Consider the following 14,078-nt stretch of genomic DNA (forward strand, 5'->3'; position numbering starts at 1 on the left):
AGTGAGCACCCAGGAGGAGAGTTAAAGGTTGTAGATTATACATGTTGCATATTATTGCTATTAATCCTAGCTTCTGGGGAGTTTTTAGCGTATTTCCTTGGAGAACGTTGGCACCAAGATCCTGGTTCCAGCTGTCGCCGTGGTCCTGCTGCACTCCCTGCTGAGCTCAGGGGTGCCCTGCAATGTCATGCTGTGTCCTGCTGAACCCTGCTGCTTCCTGCTACGTTCGGTGCAGGTGCATTATGGGAAATATAGTTTGGTGAAACTTAAATATCTGGATTAATTAAAAAATCTATGTCTTTTTATATATTAAATATGTCAAATGAAGAATATTTGAAAAATAATTACATTTTTTATTTTTAAGTTCAGATACTATTCTCATCAATATAGTTGTATGTGTCAGGTAAACTGTTGTGTTTTTTGTATAGCAATGGATGCTGAAGTTCTGTTGCGTATATCGAGTAAACGTCTTCTGAAGGGACAGCATTGGGTTGTGTTTGACTTGCCTACCAACATGGACGGTGTTTCAATGAAGAAATACAGATGAGAGCCATACCACAGGTAGGAAACAAGTGTGAAGGTACAATGTGCATTTCTGATGATCTGAAACTAGGCTATATTCAGATGAGATGCCTGAGTTTTTATTACATAATTTGTGGAGCCAGACAAAATAATTGACCCTTCTTTTGTGCCATAAATATAACTACTGGGATGGTCAAAATAACAGCTTTAACTTTGAACAAATTACAAAGTCAGTTCACAGAAGTTTGCTATATTTAGAAAAGGTGAGTTTGTCATTACAAGAAACAAACATATTTACACTAACAACAACCTCAAAACCCAAACCACAAGTACCAAAACTGCATCAGAACTTTACTTGCATGGTTATGCAGGCTCATCAAACTCCAGATTCAAAGATTGACATGAAAGCCACGTAGTTTTTATGTAGAGATATACATAGGCAATAAATTCATAGAGTCTTTGTTTCCATCCATTTAGGAAAGTGTTGCATCTGAACTACCCATGTGATGGGAGTTTAATGATCAGTAACCATAGAAAAAAGAGTCTTTGTTAATTGTAATCACGTAAAGGCAGAGTCCGTTACTCCAGCTGATGTTGCTAATGTTGTCATGTTACTGTTGTGCTGCTGGGTCTTTGGAGGATAGCAGCTTCTGCTCAGACTGGAGGGTTAAAAATACCTATTTTTACCACGTGGAGAGAAGATACTCTCTCTCACATGAGTCAATTCTTTTAAAGCTGTCCTCCTCACGTAATTTCCAGACAAACAATGTAGCATTTAAAAGGCACTAAGTCTGATCTCTGAGACGGACTGAACGTCTGTATAACTCCTTTAGATTCTGTGTGCACTGACTGCTTCTGGTTCTGGTCTTCAAGCTTCTCCTCCGAGGTGGTATACGGACTGTCTTCAAAAAAACTTGTCACACTTTCTCCCTCTCATTATTTTTAACGTCTAAACACAGGCAGGGTTTCTCATGTAAAACGCTATGCACTATATGGAGGTTATTCATTTGAAATCTTTAATGCAGCGTCTGAGGGTCACGCCGCGTCGTTCATCGCTGCTTGCATTGTATTTCTCTCTAAAATAACAAAGGACAACATTACCAAAAATCAGTAACATTCTAAATCATAATGTTGTCGTTTGTTAACTGTTAAAATAACTTTTAACTGAAGTTTAATTTCCTGTTTAACATTACTGGTTGTTATAAAGAGTTACTGCACCTCTGATCTCTGTTGTCACAGAGTTTTTCGTTCTACAGGATTCTTTCTGTCTCCTCCTTCTCCTCCTCCTCTTCCTCCTCCTCCTCCTGATGAAGCTGAAACAGGTTGGTTGTGTTGCTGTCAGAGACACACATGATAAGATGTCTTGGTGTCCCAGGAGTCTTCCAGGTCCAGCTGCAGCGTGAGAAACCCTCCAATCAGAGCAGTCCAGTACGTAAGTCTTTCACTTTTTCATTTTCATATTGTGTTGAGTTCAGGGAGCAGAGAGTCTGTCTGTTTTCTCTCCACGTTAGTTATCTGCTCAGACAGCTGCTGGAACTTCATACTGTGCTAGTAGTACTTTTACTGCAGTACCATGTCTGGATACTTGCTGTAATAACAGTAATCATCATCTATTGATCCATCTCTGCACCTGCATGGCGGAGGCTAGAGAGAGGGGCGAGTTTGGGATCTACATTTTCTGTTTACAGCAAGTTTCACAGAAAATTCAAAGGTGAACAATTCACCACATCCATGTTCATACAGTAGGCCATTTTTCATGCTACTAGATTATGTTGTATACGTTTTTTCCTATATGTTGTAAGTGTTGATTGTTCCCTGACTCAGCCTCTCAGCAGCTTATGGAGGAATCAGCTCTCTCACCACTACTTCTACATCGAGTACATTTAGTAACAGAGCAGGACATTGGACAGAGTACTTTCACCGTTTAGTATTAATAGTTTAGAGTACTTCTTCCACTGCGTTTCTAGCTCTTTAATGTTAAATATAGTGTTTGTACTTCACTTCTTATTTCCTGACAAAGTGTTAAGGACTCTTGTGTTGAAGATAAATCTCCATGTTGTAATATGAACTACTCCATAGGAGGTTTTAAATACTTTGCCAGGTGTTTCTACGTCTGTCTGTCCCAACCGGGAGGCTGCAGTTAGAACACTTTACAGCTGTGTAGTTCAGATCTCAATGAAGGCTGAGTTTGAAGATGGGGGGGTGGGGTCCGGGCCTTTCTCCTGCTGTCAGAAAACACACTGTCATCTCCACCAGCGTAAAGTCAGACACAACAGGACTCTACTGTTTCCTCTGGGACCTTTCAGAATAAAATGTAGTGACCTAAATGCCTCTGTTACTGTTGTAGTGATGGGTGGAGGAGGATGCACAGGACAGAAAGGTGAGACGGATTGTCATAATGGAATCTTGTCTCCATTAGAGGACAGAAAGATGACATTAGTCCTGGAGTCTTGTCTCCATTAGAGGACAGAAATGTCATGGTTTCGGTGTTTTGCTTTGTAGTTTGTTCAATTTCTGTTACCTGTTTGTTCATTTCTGTTGCCTGATTTCTGTAGGTTTCCTGTGTTTGTATATTTATTCTGTATATTTCTGTTCCCTGTTGTGTTGATGTATCCTCTTTTGTGTATAGTGGTCTGTGTATATTTTGTTGTGTATTTTTCTGTTGTGCATTTCCCTGTTTATGTTCTGCTTTCCGTTTTATTTTGATAGTCTGTTTTCTATTTTGTCATGTCTAGTTTTACTTTCTGTGTTTTCCCGCCTTTGTTGATTGTCCTGCCCCGCCCTGATGTGTTTCACCTGCTGTATCACCTGTCCCTCATTTGTTCATTAAATCTGTATTTAACCTCTGTGTTCCCTCTATCTCTTGTTGGATCATTTTGTGTCTGTCCGTGTCCTGTCAGTAGTATTGGTATTCCGTCGGTTTGTTAGAGCCTTTGTTAAGTATTCCTGGATGAATAAAGGAGATGGACTTTCTTAAAAGAAAAACTTTTTCTGGACCTTTTCACACTTTCTCCCTCTCAACCCCCTCGGAATAACGGGGTAGCAGAGTATACTTAGGGACGTGTGTGTGTGTGCGTGTGTGTGTTTTCTAAATTCTCAATTTCATGATTCCCTCCATGACAACTGAGTGCTGGCTGGTATTATATCCTACTGTATACTCTGTGTGTGTGTTACTTCCTGATCGTTGCTTCCTGTTTTTGACTCCTGCACAAACTTGATTTCTTTTAAATGTTGTGAGCTCACAGTCAGTGTTCCTGTTTGACCTCTCAGACTGACTTCAGATCAGAAGATGAGTGATTTGGAGGAAGAGGAGGACAGAGCAGAGTCTGTAGTGTCCATATCACCTCCTCTAGACTTCAGTAATGAACCTGGACCCTCAGACACAAAGTAAGACCACTGATAATAACTAATTTTATGAATCAGTTGCCAATGCCACGTTGTTGTTGTTACACATTCACACATTTGTTCCATCTTCCTCTTTGTATCTGTGACAGCTGTCAGTGACCCAGAAAAACTCTGTAATCTAAATCCTCCTAATTATTGACAGTAGCAGCAGGTTGTGTGTTTAGAACTTCATAAAGGCCTAAAAAAAGAGCATTTATCAAAGATTGAAGCATTATGAATAAAAACCTGTTTGTGTTTGCAGAGTTGAGGACAACAGACAGAGAGCAGAGTCTGTAGTATCTGGCTGTCTGTCTATGAAGAGTGATCGGTCCAAAGATAGTCCTCCAACCTTAAGTAATGAACCTGGACCCTCAGACACAAAGTAAGAGACTGTTTTACTGTCAGATGACCTGATGAAGATGAAGACTAAATGTTCTGCTAAAAGATATATATTCATGATGCAGAACTATTAGTTCAGATACTGAATTAATAGTTCAAATGTTGAAGTTACTGTAAAGAGTTTTTTTTTTTTTTACTGTTTTCAAATGTAGTATTTATTTTCTCAAAATAAAAAAAACTGCCTCTATCATTTTAGTGATGAAGAAATGTTTTCACAGGAAGAAGAAGAGGAGTGATGTTTCTGAGGAGGAGCAGCCGTCCAGATCCAGAACCAGAGCTGGACTGCAGACAGCCAATCAGAGCAGCTCTGACCAAAGTAAGTCTGTCCATCTGTCTTTTGATGTCTTCATGTCTGAACACACCACTGGTTGTTGTAATACTGAGACATGTGTTGAGTCAGACAGCACAGACTAGGGCTGCACAACATATCATTTATTATCGTTGATTAGTGTTAACTAATGCAATATACACATCAAGAAAGATGCTCAGATTTCTTTCTGTTAATTACAAGGATAATTTAAGTAACTTCAAAATTAAACTGTCATTCTTTTTTGGTCTTTTATATTCATTTCAATTTGTTTAATAAAGAAAGTTGGAAATGATTTCCTTTCATTTATTTTTAACTCAACAAGCGTATTTTAGCAGAATCCTGAAAACAGCAGAACTGACAACACTTCATGTTTGTGTGATTATGTATCATATATATCAATTTTCAACAAGGTTATAGCATAACACGTATTTTCCTTATATATTATGTTGCACTAGCGAAGACATTTAACATAAATATTGTTACAGTTTACGTCCATCTGAAATTTAACTGGATTGTTTTCATATTGGTAATAAAATAATCATCGGATTGTCAACTTTTCTCTTTCTTGTTCTGTCTCTCACCTTTGTCCTTTTTTTAGTGAATGTTGGTCATCAGAAACATAAGATCAGGCTGAAGGAGACATTTGAACGTGTGACTGAAGGAGCTGAAACAGGAAGTAGAACCCTCCTCAACAGGATCTACACTCTCCTCTACCTCATAGAGGGACAGAGTGAAGAGGTTAATACCCAACATGAGGTGAGGCAGCTCGAGACAGCTTCCAAGAAGAAGACCCTCCATGACTCTCCAATCAAGTGCTGTGACATCTTTAAAGCCTCACCTGACCAACAGAAACCCATCAGAGTGGCTCTGACGAGCGGCGTCGCTGGCGTTGGAAAAACCTTCTCAGTGCAGAAGTTCTGTCTGGACTGGGCCGAGGGTTTGGAGAACCAAGATATCAGTCTGGTGATTCCTCTTTCCTTCAGGGAGCTGAACTTGATCAGAGATGAGCAGTACAGTCTTCTGGAGCTGCTCCGTGTTTTCCATCCAACATTACAGGAGGTCCCAGCAGAGCAGCTCGCTGGCTCTAAACTCTCTTCATCTTTGATGGCCTGGATGAAAGCAGACTTTACCTGGATTTCAACAACAATGAGGCTGTTTCTGATGTCACACAGAAGTCATCAGTCAACGTGCTGTTGACAAACCTCATCCAGGGAAGCTGCTTCCCTCGGCTCTTGTCTGGATAACTTCCCGACCTGCAGCAGCCAATCAGATCCCTCCTACGTGTGTTGACAGGGTAACAGAAGTACAAGGCTTCACTGATGCCCAGAAGGAGGAGTACTTCAGGAAGAGAGTCAGTGATGAAGAGCTGTCCCGCAGAATCATCTCCCACATCAAGACCTCCAGGAGCCTCCACATCATGTGTCTGATCCCAGTCTTCTGCTGGATCACTGCTACACTTCTGGACCACATGTTGACTACAGACCAGAGAGGAGAGCTGCCCAAGACCCTGACTGACATGTACTCACACTTCCTGCTGGTTCAGACAACGAGGAAGAAGCTCAAGTATGCTGAGGGACATGAGACGAGTCCACAGGAGCTGACGGAGGCTGACAGGGAAGTTCTTCTGAAGCTGGGGAGGCTGGCGTTTGAAGAGCTGGAGAAAGGAAACATCATGTTCTACCAAGAAGACCTGGAGCGCTGTGGTCTGGATGTCACAGAGGCCTCGCTGTACACAGGAGTTTGTTCAGAGATCTTCAAAAGAGAGCGTGTGATCTTCCAGAAAACAGTCTACTGCTTCGTTCATCTGAGTGTTCAGGAGTTTCTGGCTGCAGTCTACGTGTTCCACTGTTACACCAACAGGAACACACAGGTACTGGAGGACTTCCTGGGAGAAGACACTGTTAGTTCATCCCTGGATGTCTTCCTGGAGAGAGCCATGAAGAAATCCCTTGAAAGTAAAAATGGCCACCTGGACCTGTTTGTGCGCTTCCTTCATGGCCTCTCTCTGGAGTCCAACCAGAGACTCTTAGGAGGCCTGCTGGGTCAGACAGACAACAGTCCAGAAATCATCCAGAGAGCCATCAGCAACCTGAAGGAGATGAACAGTGATGAGATCTCTCCTGACAGAAGCATCAACATCTTCCACTGTCTGACGGAGCTGAAGGACCACTCAGTCCATCAGGAGATCCAAGAGTTCCTGAAGTCAGAGAACAGATCACAGAAGAAACTCTCTGAGATCCACTGCTCAGCTCTGGCCTACATGCTGCAGATGTCAGAGGAGGTTCTGGATGAGTTGGACCTGGAGAAGTACAACACATCAACGGAGGGACGACAGAGACTGATTCCAGCTGTGAGGAACTGCAGAAAGGCTCGGTAAGTCCAGATGTTATCATTTTAAATCAATGTGAAGCTGAGACCATCAGTATTAGAGTAAACATACAGAATTTACACACACATGAACAATATAAAAATTACACACTCCATCCATCCATCTTTGTCCGCTTATCCGTGTCGGGTCGGGCTGGGGAGCAGCTCCAGCAGGGGACCCCAAACTTCCCTTTTCCAAGCAACATTAACCAGCTCCAACTGGGGATCGAGGCGTTCCCAGGCCAGGTTGGAGATATAATCCCTCCACCTAGTCCTGGGTCTTCCCGAGGCCTCCTCCCAGCTGGACGTGCCTGGAACACCTCCCTAGGGAGGGCCCAGGGGGCATCCTTACCAGATGCCCGAACCACCTCAACTGGCTCCTTTCAGCGCCAAGGAGCAGCGGCTCTACTCCCGAGCTCCTCACGGATGACTGAGCTTCTCACCCTATCTCTAAGGGAGACGCCAGCCACCCTCCTGAGGAAACCCATTTCGGCCGCTTGTACCCTGGATCTCGTTCTTTCGGTCATGACCCAGCCTTCATGACCATAGGTGAGGGTAGGAATGAAAACTGACCGGTAGATCGAGAGAGCGGTGCAATAGATTGAATGTAATACCGCACCCGCTGCGCCGATTCTCCGACCAATCTCCCGCTCCATTGTCCCTCACTCACGAGCAAAACCCCAAGGTACTTGAACTCCTTCACTTTGGGTAAGGACTCATTCCCTATCTGGAGAAGGCATTCCATCGGTTTCCTGCTGAGAACCATGGCCTCCAATTTAGAGGTGCTGATCCTCATCCCAACCGCTTCACACTCGGCTGCGAACCGATCCAGTGAGTGCTGAAGGTCACAGGCCGATGATGCCATCAGGACCACATCATCTGCAAAGAACAGCGATGAGATCCCCAGCCCACCGAACTGCAACCCCTCCCCACCCCGACTACGCCTCGATATCCTGTCCATAAATATTACAAACAGGATTGGTGACAAAAACGCAGCCCTGGCGGAGGCCAACCCTCACCTGAAACGAGTCCGACTTTGCCGAGAACCCGGACACAGCTCTCACTTTGGTCGTACAGAGATTGGATGGCCCTGAGTAGAGACCCCCTCACCCCATACTCCCGCAGCACCTCCCACAGTATCTCCGGGGGACCCGGTCATATGCCTTCTCCCAATCCACAAAACACATGTAGAGTGGTTGGGCACTCCCAGGCTCCCTCCAGGATCCTTGCGAGAGTGAAGAGCTGGTCCGTTGTTCCACGACCAGGACGGAATCCGCATTGTTCCTCCTCAACCCAAGGTTCGACTATCGGCCGAACCCTCCTTTCCAGCACCTTGGAGTAGACTTTACCAGGGAGGCTGAGAAGTGTGATACCCCTGTAATTGGCGCACACCCTCTGGTCCCACTTTTAAAAAGGGGAACCACCACCCCAGTCTGCCACTCCTTTGGCACCGTCCCAGACTTCCACGCAATGTTGAAGAGGCGTGTCAACCAGGACAGCCCCTCCACACAGAGAGCCTTGAGCATTTCTGGACGGATCTGATCAATCCCTGGGGCTTTGCCACTGTGGAGTTGTTTGACTACATCAGTAACTTCCGCCTGGGAAATCGACGACAATCCCCCGTTATCCTCCAGCTCTGCCTCTAACATAGAGGGCGTATTAGTCGGATTCAGGAGTTCCTCAAAGTGTTCCTTCCACCGCCCTATTACCTCCTCAGTTGACGTCAACAGTGTCCCATCCTTACTGTACACAGCTTGGATGGTTCCCCGCTTCCCCCTCCTGAGGTGGCGAACAGTTTTCCAGAAGCACTTTGGTGCAGACTGAAAGTCCTTCTCCATGTCTTCTCCAAACTTCTCCCTCACCTGCTGCTTTGCCTCTTTCACGGCAGAGGCTGCAGCCCTTCGGCCCTTCGGGTACCCTGCAACTGCCTCTGGAGTCCTCTGGGATAACCTATCCCGGAAAGACTCCTTCTTCAGTCGGACGGCTTCCCTGACCACCGGTGTCCACCACGGTGTTCGTGGGTTACCGCCCCTTGAGGCACCTAAGACCACAGCTCCTCGCCGCAGCTTCAGCAATGGAAACTTTGAACATTGTCCACTCAGGTTCAATGACCCCAGCCTCCACAGGGATGCACGAAAAGCTCCGCCGGAGGTGTGAGTTGAAAGTCTGTCGGACAGGGGCCTCCTCCAGACGTTCCCAATTTACCCGCACTACACGTTTGGACTTACCATGTTTGTCCAGTCTTCCCCCCCCCCTGACCCAACTCACCACCAGATGGTGATCGGTTGACAGCTCTGCCCCTCTCTTCACCCAGTGTCAAAAACATTCGGCCTCAGATCAGATGAAACGATTATGAAATCGATCATTGACCTTGGCCTAGGGTGCTCTGGTACCAGGTACACTTATGAGCATCCCTATGTTCAAACATGGTGTTCGTTATAGACAATCCATGACTAGCACAGAAGTCCAACAACAAACAACCACTCTGGTTTAGATCAGGAGGCCGTTCCTCCCAATCACGCCTCTCCAGGTGTCTCCATCATTGCCCACGCGCGTTGAAGTCCCCCAGCAGAACAATGGAGTCCCCACTGGCGCCCCCATGCAGGACTCCACCAAGGTCTCCAAGAAGGCCGAATACTCCGAACTCCTGTTTGGTGCATATGCACAAACAGTCAGTTTTACCCCCAACCCCGCAGGCGTAGGGGAGGTGACCCTCTGGCCCACCAGGGTAAACTCCAACGTGGCGGCGCTCAGCCGGGGCTTGTGAGTATCCCCACACCCCGCCCGGCGCCTCACACCCTGGGCAACTCCAGAGAAGAAAAGAGTTCAACCCCTATCCAGGAGTATGGTTCCAGAACAGAGACTGTGCGTAGAGGTAAGCCCCACCAGATCTAACCGGTAGCGCTCCACCTCCCGCACCAGTTCTGGCTCCTTCCCCCACAGAGGTGACGTTCCCGTCCCAGAGCCAGCGTCTGCTGCCCGGGTCTGGTCCGTCGAGGCCCCTGACCTTCACTGCCACCCATGTGGCAGCGCACCCGACCCCAGCGGTTCCTCCCACAGGTGGTGGGCCCATGGGCTGGAGAGATGGGAGCCACATAGCTTGTTCGGGCTGTGCCCGCCGGGCTCAGTGGAAAACCCGGCCACCAGGCGCTCGCCGACGAGCCCGCCCGTCTGGGCCTGGCTCCAGACGGGGCCCCGGCTTCCTCCGGGCAGGGTCGCCCATCTCTACTTTGTTTTTCCAAAATTTACACACTATAAAAGATAAACCAGCTTATTGTAAATAATTTTACATGTTACACTGCAAATATCTTTGTCATCTCAAACGCTGTGAGAATGAGACGATGATGATGATCTTTGTGTTTGTAGCTAAAGTATCTTCTGTCATCATTTAATCACAACAGACGGCCTTTTTACAGTGTATACAGAGTCAGCAGTGTGTTTCTATAATCTATCTATTTTATATACAAACAGACATTTATTATTTGTGATCTGCTGAACTAACATCACATGAAGTTTAAGATTTTTCATAATGACTATCAGATAGTTATTTTTATCATATTTTTATGAGCGGATTCTGAACTATTTCATTTTAAGGAAGTTCATTTTCACATTTCATACAATATCTATCAGGGCTTGTTTAAATAATAATTTTTTTCTAATTAAAATTGATTTTCATTTGAATGATCCAATATCGATTGATACAATCCAGAATGGGTTTCTGTCTGTATAATATATGAAACTAGAAGACCTAAGGAATCCATTGGTATCAAATGCTAGCTGTCGGAATGTTTAGATAAATCTCCAAAGTCAAAGTCAATTGTGAAGCCTTGCTTTTTGTCCAATAAACGGGATTTTTTTTTTTACTACTGACAGGCGATTGTTGCTGAAAGTCCCTCCGGTGGGTGTGGCTTTCAGAGTATGACGCGATGTGCTCTGTCTCTATGCAGCAGGTTAGACAGAAACTTGTACAACTGTATCATCTTCCATATCCAAGCTAAATTAGTTTTACAACTGAAATATCCTAAATAAACATTGAAATTTAGAATCTGAATCAAATCTATCAGGAAATTAGAGGCAATACCGAGCCCTAATATCTATAATCATTGTTTGATGAGAGAGAGGATGTGGGGGGAGGCCAAAACAACATCTCCATCCTTGTTAAATAAAAGTTGTAACTTTACATTGTTTAGTTTCCAACAATGAGCATATTTTGATATGGAACAATCTTTTTAAAGATTGTCCCATTTATGTTCACCCTAAAATTCAAACTGTCAGACAACGCGTGTCTTTTCCATTTCAGTAACACTAAAGGCAAAATGGGCAGAGACAATAGCAGCAGCCATTAGCGCCTTGGTTTTTGTGTGCATTTATCTCTTGATTTATGGAGACATAAGCTGATCACAAAGTCAGCTGCTGGGACGACCTCCAGGTTCATTCTGCCAGTGAAGGAGAGCTCAGCAGGTTCACCTCAGTGGTGGGATTATATCTTCCTAAAGCTCAGATGTGAGTTGTAGCTATACTATAAATGCAAGTCTGCAGTATTAATTATAAAAAAGGGTAACACTTTATAATAACTATCCATAATTCATCATTTATTAAGCATTAGTTAACTATTAGTTAATGGTTTGTTCATTACTTATTAATTGTTCATACATAGTTCATCATGAGTAAAGTATTTGTTCACACAATTATAAATGGTTTGTTCATAGTAAATAAGCCTATTAGTTAATGTTTTTTTTCATCATTAATTAATTGTTCTTACATAATTCATCATCCGTAAAGCATTTATTCACATAGTTATAAATGGTTTGTTCATAGTAAATAAGCCTATCTTGAAAAATATGTTTGTAAGTACATGATTTATACTTAACAAATAATGAAACAACCACTTGGAAATGAAATCATTTTCCCATTATAAACCAGTTACCAACTATTGCTAAATGCTTTGTTCATCATTTGTAAAGCACTGCTCCTATGTTAATTTTCATGAATGAAGCATTTGTATACACACTCATAAATGCTTTGTTCATAGTAAATGAGGCTCTTGGAAGTTATGTTCATAAATAGAAGTTTGACACTTTCTAAGTATTGCAAAAACCATTAGTAAATTAAATAATTTTCCCTTTATAAACTATCTACAAACTAGTAGTAATGTATTTGTTTATCATTTGTAAAGCATAGTTCCTAGATTCATTCTAATCAGTAAAGCATTTGTAAATGCAGTTAGTAAATGGTTGGTCCATAGTAAGTAAGCCCATGTAAAATGTTTATCAGTATATTTTTTAATAATTCCTACATGATGCATTAACCATTTGTAAATTAAGTAATTTTACCATTATCAACTAGGTACTCAGGAACATAAACGGTTGTTTATAACTAGGAAGTTAATGATTAACAGACTATCTAGACTTTTATGTCTTAAATAAAATGTTATGATTTAGAAAAAGGCCTAAACTAATAGCTTGGGTGTTAACACATCTGTTACAAATACTTACCAATAATGTAATCCATGATTAACTCATGAGTTACTACTGGTTAGTTAAGTATACTGTGTGAGCCCATCTAAAGTGAGTACTTTCTATGCTTTACAAACCATTTATAAATGAGTTCCAAAGGCTAACAGAACCTGGACACACACATGTATTCTATTTTGACATGCCTTCAGAAATATGCCTATGGATATTTAGGGTTAATACATCTTTAACAAGCACTTACCAACACATCAATCCATGATTAACTCATGAGTTACTACTGGTTAGTTAAGTATACTGTGTGAGCCCATCTAAAGTGAGCACTTTCTATGCTTTACAAAGCATTTATAAATGAGTTGCAAAGGCTAGCAGATACAACAGAGACACAAGTAAAAAAAGTATTTGTAACCCTTATTACGATGTAGTAAGAATGTACATTCATGAAATAGCTCGTAGTAGTGTTATGTAGTTGATATCAATGTGAATTTGGACCAGAACCACAAGAAAACTAGATTGTTAAGAGCCAGAGAATTGAACATCAATAAAGAGACTAGGAAACCAGGATAAAGTTTGAGAAGTGTATTAATATACACAGAAACATGGCATACACATATACAGATAAAACACAGGTATGAAAAATAACAACTAAAATAATAAAGTGCGCTCATAAAATAAACCCTCTTAGTTCTATGAGCTCAATTGTTCTTTGATGACAAGAGTTCAGAGATGTTCAACGTTGGGGCCCATATGAGTTTGGTTTCTGTTTGTCCTACCACCATGAAGAAGGAATCCAGGGCAATCCGTATAAGTTCTGAGTCTCGATCCTGTAGCTCGCCACCCAGCCCACTGAACTGGGAATCTGTAACCCCTGGAAGACTCTGGGATCTGAAGAGTCGATGTGATCCAATATCCCTCTCTGGACCGGACCTCCTGTGCGTAGCGCTTCTCAAATCTCCACCTACTCCACCTGTAGATAAGGCCAAATCAGTTCTCTCAATTATTATTCAGTAATAAAATCAATTGCTTAGGCTACAATGAAAATAAAATGAGGTGATATTTCATAACCCATATTGAAATATCTAAATCTTTATTCAGTTGTACAACCGTTCTTAAATTTCTTCTCTTAAGTATCAAAAGTATATAAATCCCTTTCAGGTATCAAAAGTACATTTATATGATTTTGTAACCTTTATACAAAAAATACATTTCTAATTCAAGTTTTATGGAACCTACCTTAGTTACATTAACACTATTCTTAATATAATTGCATAAATTGCATGTAAACATCTCTTAAATTGTATTATTTTCCCATAACTTAAGCTACAGTGTTGTAATTTAGAGGCATTAAGACATGCGTAAATATTAGCCTCTTTGAGTTACTTCTCCATAAACTCCAGTTAAACAATTAAACACACAACTTGTACTAACATTCATTCAACAGATACCCGCAGCTAGCAATAGTGTTGGAAAGCAACATTCCTTTCCATAACCAATAGATAGAATCATTAGCCTTTTCACAGGCAATACACAGTACTCTGCTAGCCTTTTGTGGCTAATTACCCTATTAGCATATGAATACAGCATCTTAGCTAACCCGTTAGCTTTGCACTATTAGCAATAGACAG

At 42.6% G+C, this 14,078-nt stretch overlaps 1 protein-coding gene and 1 pseudogene across 1 annotated transcript in view; one reads left to right on the forward strand and one right to left on the reverse strand.

Annotated features, from left to right (window-relative positions):
* Window positions 1–14,078, reverse strand: part of LOC114553062 (NACHT, LRR and PYD domains-containing protein 3-like) — a 256,918-nt gene that overhangs the window by 82,502 nt on the left and 160,338 nt on the right. The gene's annotated exons all lie outside the window — the stretch shown is intronic.
* The window catches only part of LOC114552327 (protein NLRC3-like), a 37,123-nt pseudogene continuing 26,869 nt past the window's right edge, over window positions 3,825–14,078 (forward strand).

Source organism: Perca flavescens, chromosome 3 (assembly GCF_004354835.1).
Source record: "Perca flavescens isolate YP-PL-M2 chromosome 3, PFLA_1.0, whole genome shotgun sequence".
Classification (NCBI taxonomy): domain Eukaryota; kingdom Metazoa; phylum Chordata; class Actinopteri; order Perciformes; family Percidae; genus Perca; species Perca flavescens.